The following is a 10,624-nucleotide window of genomic DNA, read 5'->3' as shown; positions in this document are numbered from 1 at the left end:
AGAAATGTGCACAGTGTGGGCACTGATTTGTTATAAAATCAAGGTTCCCAAATTCTCAGTTTCTCCATTTTCAAATAAACTATAAAAAAATAATCAGAACATTTCCTAAACTGAATTCACTGTATGTCAACATAGACTTGATTTCACAGAAAAAGATGGACCTAAACTCCTTTATCAGACCATGTGATTTTCTAGTTTTGGAAACCTTTTGTCTTTGTTTATAATATGCAGTGAACAGTGCAGCTGACAGCAGAATGTGGGGTACCATGAACACCAAATTGAGACATTTATTCCTCATTTTTTAAGAAAATATTTTTTGCAATGTCTGTGATAAAATTTAAAGAAGAGGAGAACAGTAAAAAATACTGCAATAATCCCTGTCAACAAAGATATTGATGACTTCCCCAGCAGGAAGGGATCTCTCCTTTCTCCTAAGACCTGAACACTTGAAGCACCCACCACCGAGCCTCTTCAAATGCTAAGTACCTTAAGATGCCCACCAAATATTTGTTTAAGGAAGATAATTGAGGAAGATCATGGTGATGGTCTAATAAAAAGGGGATTTTGAGATGCAAATGGGAGACATTCAGATGGATAATATCCAGAAATAGAAGGTAGATGCCATGTAGGTGGTATTATAGATATTATTAGTTATCTTTTTTTAAATTAATTTTTATTGGAGTATAGTTGCTTTACAGCGTTGTGTTAGTTTCTACTGTACAGCAAAACGAATCAGCCATACATGCACATTTATCCCCTCGCTTTTTGGTACTATTAGTTTTCTATGGCTGCTGTAACAAATTGCCGTATACTTTGCGGCTTAAAGCAACATCAATTTATTATCTTACAACTCCAGACATCACACTAAAATGGTTCTGACTGGGCTAAAATCAAGGTGTCTGCAGAGCTGCATTCCTCTGAAGTCTCCAGGGGAGAATGTGATTTCTTGCTTTTTCCAGTTTCTAGAGATTTCCGCATTCTTTGTAGGTGACAGCACCCTCCACACTCAGCCAGATGTATAGTACGTTCAAATCTCTTTTTCACTGCAACCTTCCTCTGTCCCTCTAATAAGGACCTTATTGATTATATTTGGCTCACCTGGATAATCCAGGGTAATTTCCCCATCTTGAGAACCTTAATTTAATCACATCTGCAAAGTCCCTTTGGCCATGAAATGTAGTATATTCCCAGGATCCAGGACTATTCACACATGTCCAGGGACATCTTTCCAATTGGTGGGTGGGTAGGTGGGAGGGGGTGGGCATTTTTCTACTTACTACAGTGATGAGAAAAAGAGTAAGTAAATAACAGTCAGGCAAAGGTACAGACAAAATTACTCCTCACCTCTCATTTCACCTTGTTTTCCTGCCATTTTAGTCAAAGCTTCCTTAATTTATTTGGAACTTTGTCATTTCTTTTTGTTTGTTCCGTGCTAAACACAGAAAAATAATGCAAAGCAGACCCAGACCCCTTCAGTGGCTAGAGGAAAAACATTATGCTAACCTGAGATGAAACTCGACAAGTGATGCATTACTCAGAAAACCACTGGGCACTGAAATTGCACATTATGCAAATATATTCAATTCCTGACCATTGTTGAAGAAGTTTTTATAGGTAATTGCAGAAGGCTACAGCAGTGCTTTCCTACTAGGGTTTAATGTTTCCAGTGGATGGTCATGAATAGTGATATTTTACCTAAGAATAAAATCACTCACTTCCACTTGAAACACTCATTAGCAAACTTTTTAAATGGTTGCACTGTCTGAAGCCTGATTAGTCCTGTTGGACTTTGATTAATGTTGCTCATTACTTAGATTAAGCTTCAGCTTTGTGAAGACTACTCCATTGCCTTATAATGCGAAACATCTTACATTGAAATTGAGTCATGTAGACAAATGATAGTGTTTTAGTCAATTGACTAGTGGTGCTTTCAGAACCCTCACGAGATTTTTAGGCATATTTGAAAATGCCACATCTTTAATAGTTTATAATTATCACTGGGCGATGAATTGGTTTCACATCTTCCTGCATGAGATGCAGCCCTGATAAGACATATAATATGCATATCTTGCTGCCTGCAAACTCTATATTTGGCCTTACTAACAGTGAACCTACAAGTTTAAATCTAGTTTCCCCAGTAATCTCAATACTGTGAATCTAACTAGAAATATTACCTATTTGTTCATCAGGAGAGGTAAATCAGGTAGAACCACAGCATGCTGTGCACTCTTAATTGGACTATTAATATGATGGATGAAGACAATCATTTAAAATTTTATGGGGTAGAGCCATAAGGCATAAGAAGCCCTCTCTGTGTTGGGTAAGTAAATGAATGGAGACAACTAAAACCCCATAAAATCTCATACACAAGGCTGTAATTGATGAAAATCTAATTATATCTTTTTGAGGGAAGGGGTCAAAACTATATAAGTTAAGTACTAATTTATTCATAAAAATACTACACAGTCTAGTTAGCAAACCAAGGAAAAGAGATAGAAATAGAGACATATATTTAAAAAGTAGAAAACACAAGAAATAATCAAAATGTAAAGTTTCTCAATTTTTCTCCATTTTTCCTTATGTTTGGTTTAGTATGTAAACCATTTTGATCTAAAAATAGAAGCCTGTGGATGATATGATTTCAGACCAATTTGTTGTCATGTATTGGTTGGGCTAATTATCAACAGTTGTGTAAAATATTTGTGAAAGTTTCAAATTTCAAATCATGCAGTCTTTAAAGAAGAATAAAAGTTTTTGATTTGGAGGTTAAAAAAAGAAATGCCTGCTTTTCCTTTCTTCTTTTGCCTGAAAAGATTAATCACACTACAATCTCCAGTAGTCATACATACTGATATCTACTGTGCATTTGGAAAAATGAAATTTCTTGCTTTGCAAAGAAGATAGTATACTTTTTGTCACATAATTGTCATTAAACAAACAATAATCCCCCACCTATTCCTAAGACTATTGGGAAACTGTAAATGTATGATTAAAAAAAAGAACAAATCAGTACACAAATGTCTATTCAATCATAACATTTTGATAAAAAAGGAAACAGATGCAAACATGTGCTAAAAGTTCACATATAAACCAGGGAGTTAATAATACAATTGTTTGGGGTCATGTAGACATTCAAACCATCCTAAGAATTTTACAGTTGTGTAAAAAAAAATGCTTTTCCATGATTCAATTAAATAATTGAAGAGCTCTGTTAAGCAGTAGGATAATATGAGCTGGATGGGTTTGGGCTGGTCTGGAAGGGAGGAAAGGTGTAAATAGACACGTGAGGCACCAGAAAGGACAGAATTCAGAGGATGAGCCTGATGGCTCAGATGCTGTCAGGACTCTTCTCAGTCCTGTTTTCCTGAGGTCAAACTCTGTGGAGGTGAGGAAGGAGGTTGGAAACCTGGAATCAGGGCATTTAGAATCTAGATCTCCATGATCTGGGAGGGGATGGAAATGGGTGGGATGGCTCTGAGTTGTTCCATTTTAAGCAGAATGCAAGTTGATGGAAAATGTCTGGCAATAGTCTCGTTGTGATAAATGAATAGTATCGGGAGTAAAAAAAGACTGTGATCTGGGAGAACAGCTAAGGGTCTATTAAAAAAAAATACAGACTTCTGGAATGAAAAGAAATAGACCTCATGAGAGAGATTTTGAGGCAACAATTAATGAATTAAAAGATTTACTGAAGGTAGATGATTTGGGAATTAATGGTATGATACACATATGGATGCCAGACTTTAAGCTGGAGCAGATCTCATTGACCACAGAGGGAGTGTTGGTCTCAGATGAAAGGCAAGGTGATGAAATTGACAAGTGTTAAATGTGAGTGTGAAAAAAAAAGTGAGTATGAGCTGATGGAAGGATTTTCCAAAGGAAACGTGCCTCTGTTTATTAGAGACATGAACCTGATACTTATCCCCAAAGACAACTCTATTATCATATTTTCACAATTGTTAATCATATGTGATTAAATGATCAAATATGTTACAGGAAACATATAGTCAAACCAGTGTAATAAATCTATTTGTTACCAAACTGGTCAACCTGACCCACACCAGCATCCTCGTGTTGTCTGAGACCCCTTGTCTTGACCAGAGAGGTTCTTTTTCCCATCAGATTTGAGCAGCAAAACCGATGCTCAGACTGGAACAGCACAAGCTTTACTCAATGGCCAAAGAATGGAAAAGCAGGAACCTTGTTTGCAAATCAACTTCTTAACCTGATTCGGGTGGAGACACCAAATACTGTAATAGGAGGGTCCAGGTGAAAGGGAGGGATTTGAAAAGAGTGGGAGGAATATTCATGAGTTATTCAAGAACAGGGGTGTGGTTTCGACCTGGAACACTCCTTTTCAGTCCTTCTTTGGTCTCTTCTGGTTGCTGTCATGGTAACTGTCAACTGTCATGAGGCTGGTGGGTGTGTCATTTATCTAATGCATTACAATGAGCGTATAACGAGGCTCAAGTCAAATCATCCCCCATATTGGGTCTAGCTGGTTTAACCTGTTCTTGTTTTCTTCTGTTGCAGCTTCCTCCTGAAACTTAGGTAAGAGTAATTGGTTTCTATTCCAGGGAGAGGTAGGGGTATGATTCTGTGGCTAGAACCCTGGTAACAAAATAAAGTGTTCAGGTAAATAAGAATTTTGAGGTATCACTTTTTTTTATGATCTATTTATATTTTTAAGGAAATGCAAATTGGAATTATCGAAAACATTTGAAGATTTTTGAGAATATATTTGAAGGCAAAATTACATAAAAAATGGCTACTGATTGTCAAACCTCCAGAAGTCTATGAGCACTTTTCTGATGTCATGTTCACTTGTAGGACAGTAACCTGGAACATTCTGAGCTGACAGGATTTATATGAAAGGATGATTATGTTTTAAGGTTACAGAATAACAGAACATACTTTTATCTGAATTGCACGGTATTTTAAACAACCCTATATCCTATTTTGTGTACTTTTGATGCCCCATAACTTCTTGAACCACATAATAAATAAAATACAAACCAAGAGCAATATTAATTCCATCATAAATTCATGGATCTGGAACCAATAAAGTGAGAGCAAAGTTAATGCCATGTGGAATTGAGATATTTCTTTAATGTTCTGAAGAATGCTAAAAGCTTTCTGCATACATGACATCTAAACAATTGATGTTTTAAAAACTGATTTTACACATTCATCAAAAAAGTGTTAATCTGTAAAAGTGTCAGAATTGAGTGGAGTATTCCTTCTCTATCATATACCTTGTATGCAAAACTTCACTATTAATAAAACTTTCCTAATTATGTATCAAGATCTCTGATCAGTGCTTTACTTGCATTATATATTATTTAATTCACAATATCATTTATGATTTACCTACTTTGCCCAAGTTGTACAGTTTTTATGTGCAAGAATTGTGCTTAAAATATAATCTTTGGGAGGGACCTTCAAGATGGAGTAAGATGTGGAGATCACCTTCCTCCCCACAAATACATCAAAAATACATCTACATATGGAACAACTCCTACAGAACCCCTACTGGACACTGGCAGAAGACCTCAGACTTCCCAAAAGGCCAGAAACTCCCCACATACCTGAGTAGGGCAAAAGAAAAAAGAAAAAAACAGAGACAAAAGGATAGGGACAGGACCAGCACCAGTGGGAGGGAGCTGTGAAGGAAGAAAGGTTTCAACACACTAGAAGCCCCTTTGTGGGCAGAGACTGCGGGTGGCGGAGGGGGGCAGCTTTGGAGCCACAGAGGAGAGCACAACAGGGGTGCGGAGGGCAAAGCAGAGAGACTCTCACAGAGAAGATAGGTGTTGACCAGCACTCACCAGCATGAGAAGCTTTTCTGCTCACCCACCAGGGCAGGTGAGGGCTGGGAGCTGAGGCTCCAGCTTCAGAGGTCAGATACCAGGGAGGGGACTGGGGTTGGCTGCATGAGCAGAGCCTGAAGGGAGCTAGTGGACCACAGCAAGCTGGGAGGGTGTCCGGGGAAAACTCTGGACCTGCCTAAGAGACAAGAGATGATTGTTTTGGGGTGTGCGAGGAGAGGAGACTCAGAGCACTGCCTAAACGAGCTCCAGAGAAGGGTGTGAGCTGCTGCTATCAGCCCAGACAACAGAGACTAGCATGAAAGGATAACACTGATGCTGCTGCCACCAAGAATCCTGTGTGCTAGCACAATTCACTATCCACACTTCCCCCCCCCACCCAGGAGCCTATGCAGCCCGCCACTGCTAGGGTCCCGTGATCCAGGGACAACTTCTCAGGGAGAACACACAGCATGCCTCAGGCTGTTGCAATGTCATTCTGGCCTCTGCCACCACAGGGTTGCCCCCATTCCATACCACTCCACCTCCCGGCCTGAATGAGCCAGAGCCCCCTAATCAGATGCTACTTTAGGCCCATCCTGTCCGAGTGAAGAACAGATGCTCTAAGGTGACATAAACAGAGAGGAGGGCCCATATGCAAAGCTGAACCCCAGGAGCTATGTGAAAAAAGAAGAGAAAGGGGAATCTCTCCTAGCAGTCTCAGGAGCAGTGGATTAAATCTCCACAATCAAGCTGATGTACCCTGCACCTGTGGAATACATGAATAGACAATGATCCATCCCAAAATTGAGGTGGTTGACTTTGGGAGCAAATGTAGAGCAAAATGTAGACTTGAGGTTTGCATTCTGCATCTAATTTGTTTCTGGTTTTATGTTTATCTTAGTTTAGTATTTAGAGCTTCTTATCATTGATAGATTTGTTTATTGATTTGGTTGCTCTCTTCATTTTTGCTCTTTTTTTAGTATATTTCATGGCAATTGTTATCACTGGTAGATAATTTTAAAATATTTATCTTTTTATTTTAATAATTGTATTTTATTATTATTATTTTTCTTTCATTCTTTCTTATTTTCCTCCCTTTCCTTTTAAGCTGAGTGCCAGACAGGGCCTTGGTGCTCTGATCATTTGTCAGGCCTGAGGCTCTGAGGTGGGAGAGCCAAGTTCAGGACATTGTTCAACCAGACACCTCCCAGCTCCATGTAATATCAAACAATGAAGGCTCTCCCAGGGATCTCCATCTCAATGCTAACAACCAGCTCCACTCATGACCAGAAAGCTACAGTGCTTGACACCCTATGCCAAACAACTAGCAAGACAGGAACACAGCCCTATCCATTAGCAGAGAGGCTGCCTAAAATTATAATAAGGCCACAGAAACCCCCAAACAGACCACCAGATGTGGACCTGCCAGAAAGACAAGATGCAGCCTCATCCATGAGAACACAGGCACTGGTCCCTTGCACCAGGAAGCCTACACAAGCCACAGAACCAAGCTGAACCACTGAGGACAGACATTAAAAACAACAGGAACTACAGACATGCAGCCTGCAAAAAGGAGACCACAAACATACTAGGTTAAGCAAAATGAGAAGACAGAGAAACAACACACAGCAGATGAAGAAGCAAGGCAAAAACCCACCAGAACTAACAAATGAAGAGGAAATAGGCAGTCTACCTGAAAAAGAATTCAGAATAATGATAGTAAAGATGATCCAAAATCTTGGAAATAAAATGGAGAAAATATAAGAAATGTTTAAGGACAGCGAAGAAGTAATGGACAGTGAAGAAGTAAAGAACAAAGAAACAGTGATGAACAACAAAATAAATGAAATTAAAAGTTCTCTACAAGGGATCAATAGCAGAATAACTGAGGCAGAAGAACGGATAAGTGACCTAGAAGATAAAATAGTGGAAATAACTACTGAAGAGAAAAATACAGAAAAAAAAGAATGAAAAGAATTGAAGACAGTCACAGAGACCTCTGGGACAACATTAAATACACCAACATTCGAATTATATGGGTCCCAAAAAAAGAAGAGAAAAAGAAAGGGACTGAGTGAATATTAGAAGAGATTAAGGTTGAAAACTTCCCTAATATGGGAAAGCAAATAGTTAATCAAGTCTAGGAAGCACAGAGAGTCCCATACAGGATAAAACCAAGAAGAAACATGCAAATACACATATTAATCAAACTATAAAAAGTTAAATACAAAGAAAAAATATTAAAAGCAGCAAGGGGAAAACAACAAATAATACAAAAGGGAATACCCATAGGTTAACAGCTGACCTTTCAGCTGAAACTCTGCAAGCCAGAAGGGAGTGGCAGGACATAATTAAAGTGATGAAGAAGACAAACCTTTAACCAAGATTACTCTACACAGCTAGTATCTCATTAAGATTTGACAGCGAAATTAATAGCTTTCCAGACAAGCAAAAGCTAAGGGAATTCAGCACCACTATAACAGCTTTACAAGAAATGCTGAAGGAACTTGTCTAGGCAGGAAACACAAGAGAAGAAAAGACCTACAAAACAAACCCAAAACACTTAAGAAAATGGTAATAGGAACAAACATATCGATACTTACCTTAAATGTAAATGGATTAAATGCTCCAAACAAAAGACATAGACTGGCTGAATGTATACAAAAACAAGACCCCTATATATGCTCTCTACAATAGACCCATTTCAGACATAAGGAAACATACATACTGAAAGTGAGGGGATGGAAAGATATTCCATGCCAATGGAAATCAAAAGAAAGCTGGAGTAGTAATTCTCATATCAGACAAAATAGACTTTAAAATAAAGACTATTACAAGAGACAAAGAAGGACACTACATAATGATCAAGGGATCAATCCAAGAGGAAGATATAACAATTGTAAATATTTATGCACCCAACATAGGACCATCTCTATACATAAGGCAAATACTAACAGCCATAAAAGGTGAAATTGACAGTAACACAATCATAGTAGGAGACTTTAACACCCCACTTTCACAAATGGACAGATGATCCAAAATGAAAATAAATAAGAAAACACAAGCTTTAAATGATACATTAAAAAAGATGGACTTATTTGATATTTATAGGATATTCCATCCAAAAACAGCAGAATACACATTCTTCTCAAATGTTCATGGAACATTCTCCAGGATAGATCATATCTTGGGTCATAAATCAAGCATTGGTAAATCTAAGAAAATTGAAATCATATCAAATATCTTTTCTGACCACAGCACCATGAGACTAGATATCAATTACAGGAAAAAATCTGTAAAAAATAAAAACACATGGAGGCTATACAATACACTACTTAATAACCAAGAGAACACAGAAGAAATCAAAGAGGAAATCAAAAAATACCTAGAAACAAATGACAATGAAAACATGACAACCCAAAACCTATGGGTTGCAGCAAAAGCAGTTCTAAGAGGGAAGTTTATAGCAATAAAATCCTACCTCAAGAAACAAGGAGATTCTGGAGAAGATAATGGAAGAGTAAGACACAGAGATCACCTTCCTCTCCACAGATACATCAGAAATACATCTACACGTGGAACAACTCCTAAAGAACACCTACTGAATGCTGGCAGAAGATCTCAGACCTCCCAAAGGGCAAGAAACTCCACACGTACCTGGGTAGGGCAAAAGAAAAAGAAAAAACAGAGACAAAAGAATAGAGATGGGACCTGCACCAGTGGGAGGGAGCTGTGAAGGAGGAAAGGTTTCCACACACTAGAAGCCCCTTTGCAGGCGGAGACTGTGGGTGGCAGAGGGGGTAGCTTCAGAGCCACGGAGGAGAGCATAGCAACAGGGGTGCGGAGGACAAAATGGAGAGATTCCCGTAGAGAGGATTGGTGCCAATCAGCACTTACCAGCCCGAGAGGTTTGTCTGCTCACCTGCCAGGGCGGGCAGGAGCTGGGAGCTGAGGCTCAGGTTTCGGAGGTCAGATCCCAGGGAGAGGACTGGGGTTGGCAGTGTGAACACAGCCTGAAGGGGTTAGTGCAAAACAGCTAGCTGGGAGGGAGTCTGGGAAAAAGCCTGGAGCTAACGAAGAGGCAAGAAACTTTCTCTTCCCTCTTTTTTTCCTGGTGCGCAAGGAGAGGGGAATAAGAGCACCACTTAAAGGAGCTCCAGAGACGGGCAGGAGCCAGGGCTATCAGCACGGACATCAGAGATGGGCATGAGACATTAAGGCTGCTGAGGCCACCACCAGGAAGCCTGTGTGTGAGCACAGGTCACTATCCACACCTCCTCTCCCAGGAGCCTGTGCGGCCCACCACTCCCAAGGTCCTGTGATCCGGGGACACCTTCCCTGGGAGAATACAAGGTGTGCCTCAGGCTGGTGCAACGTCACGCTGGCCTCTGCTGCTGCAGGCTCGCCCCACACCCATGCCCCTTCCTCCCCAGTCCTGAGTGAGCCAGAGCCCCCGAATCAGTGGCTCCTTTAACCCTGTCCTGTCTGAACGAAGAACAGACACCCTCCAGGGACCAACACACAGAGACGTGGCCAAATCCAAAGCTGGGCCCCAGGAGCTGTGCGAACAAAGAAGAGAAAGGGAAACCCTCCCAGCAGCCTCAGAGCAGTGGATTAAATGTCCACAATCAACTTGATGTACACTGCATCTGTGGAATACCTGAATAGAAAATGAATCATACCAAATTGAGGAAGTGGACTTTGAGAGCAAAGATATATTATTTTTTCCCCTTTTCCTCTTTTAGTGAGTGTGTATGTGTATGCTTCTGTGTGAGATTTTATCTGTATAGCTTTGCTTTCACCATTTGTCCTAG

The sequence above is a fragment of the Lipotes vexillifer genome, unplaced genomic scaffold (genome assembly GCF_000442215.2).
Source record: "Lipotes vexillifer unplaced genomic scaffold, Lipotes_vexillifer_v1.1 scaffold1885, whole genome shotgun sequence".
NCBI lineage: Eukaryota > Metazoa > Chordata > Mammalia > Artiodactyla > Lipotidae > Lipotes > Lipotes vexillifer.
This window is presented reverse-complemented; position numbering follows the sequence as displayed.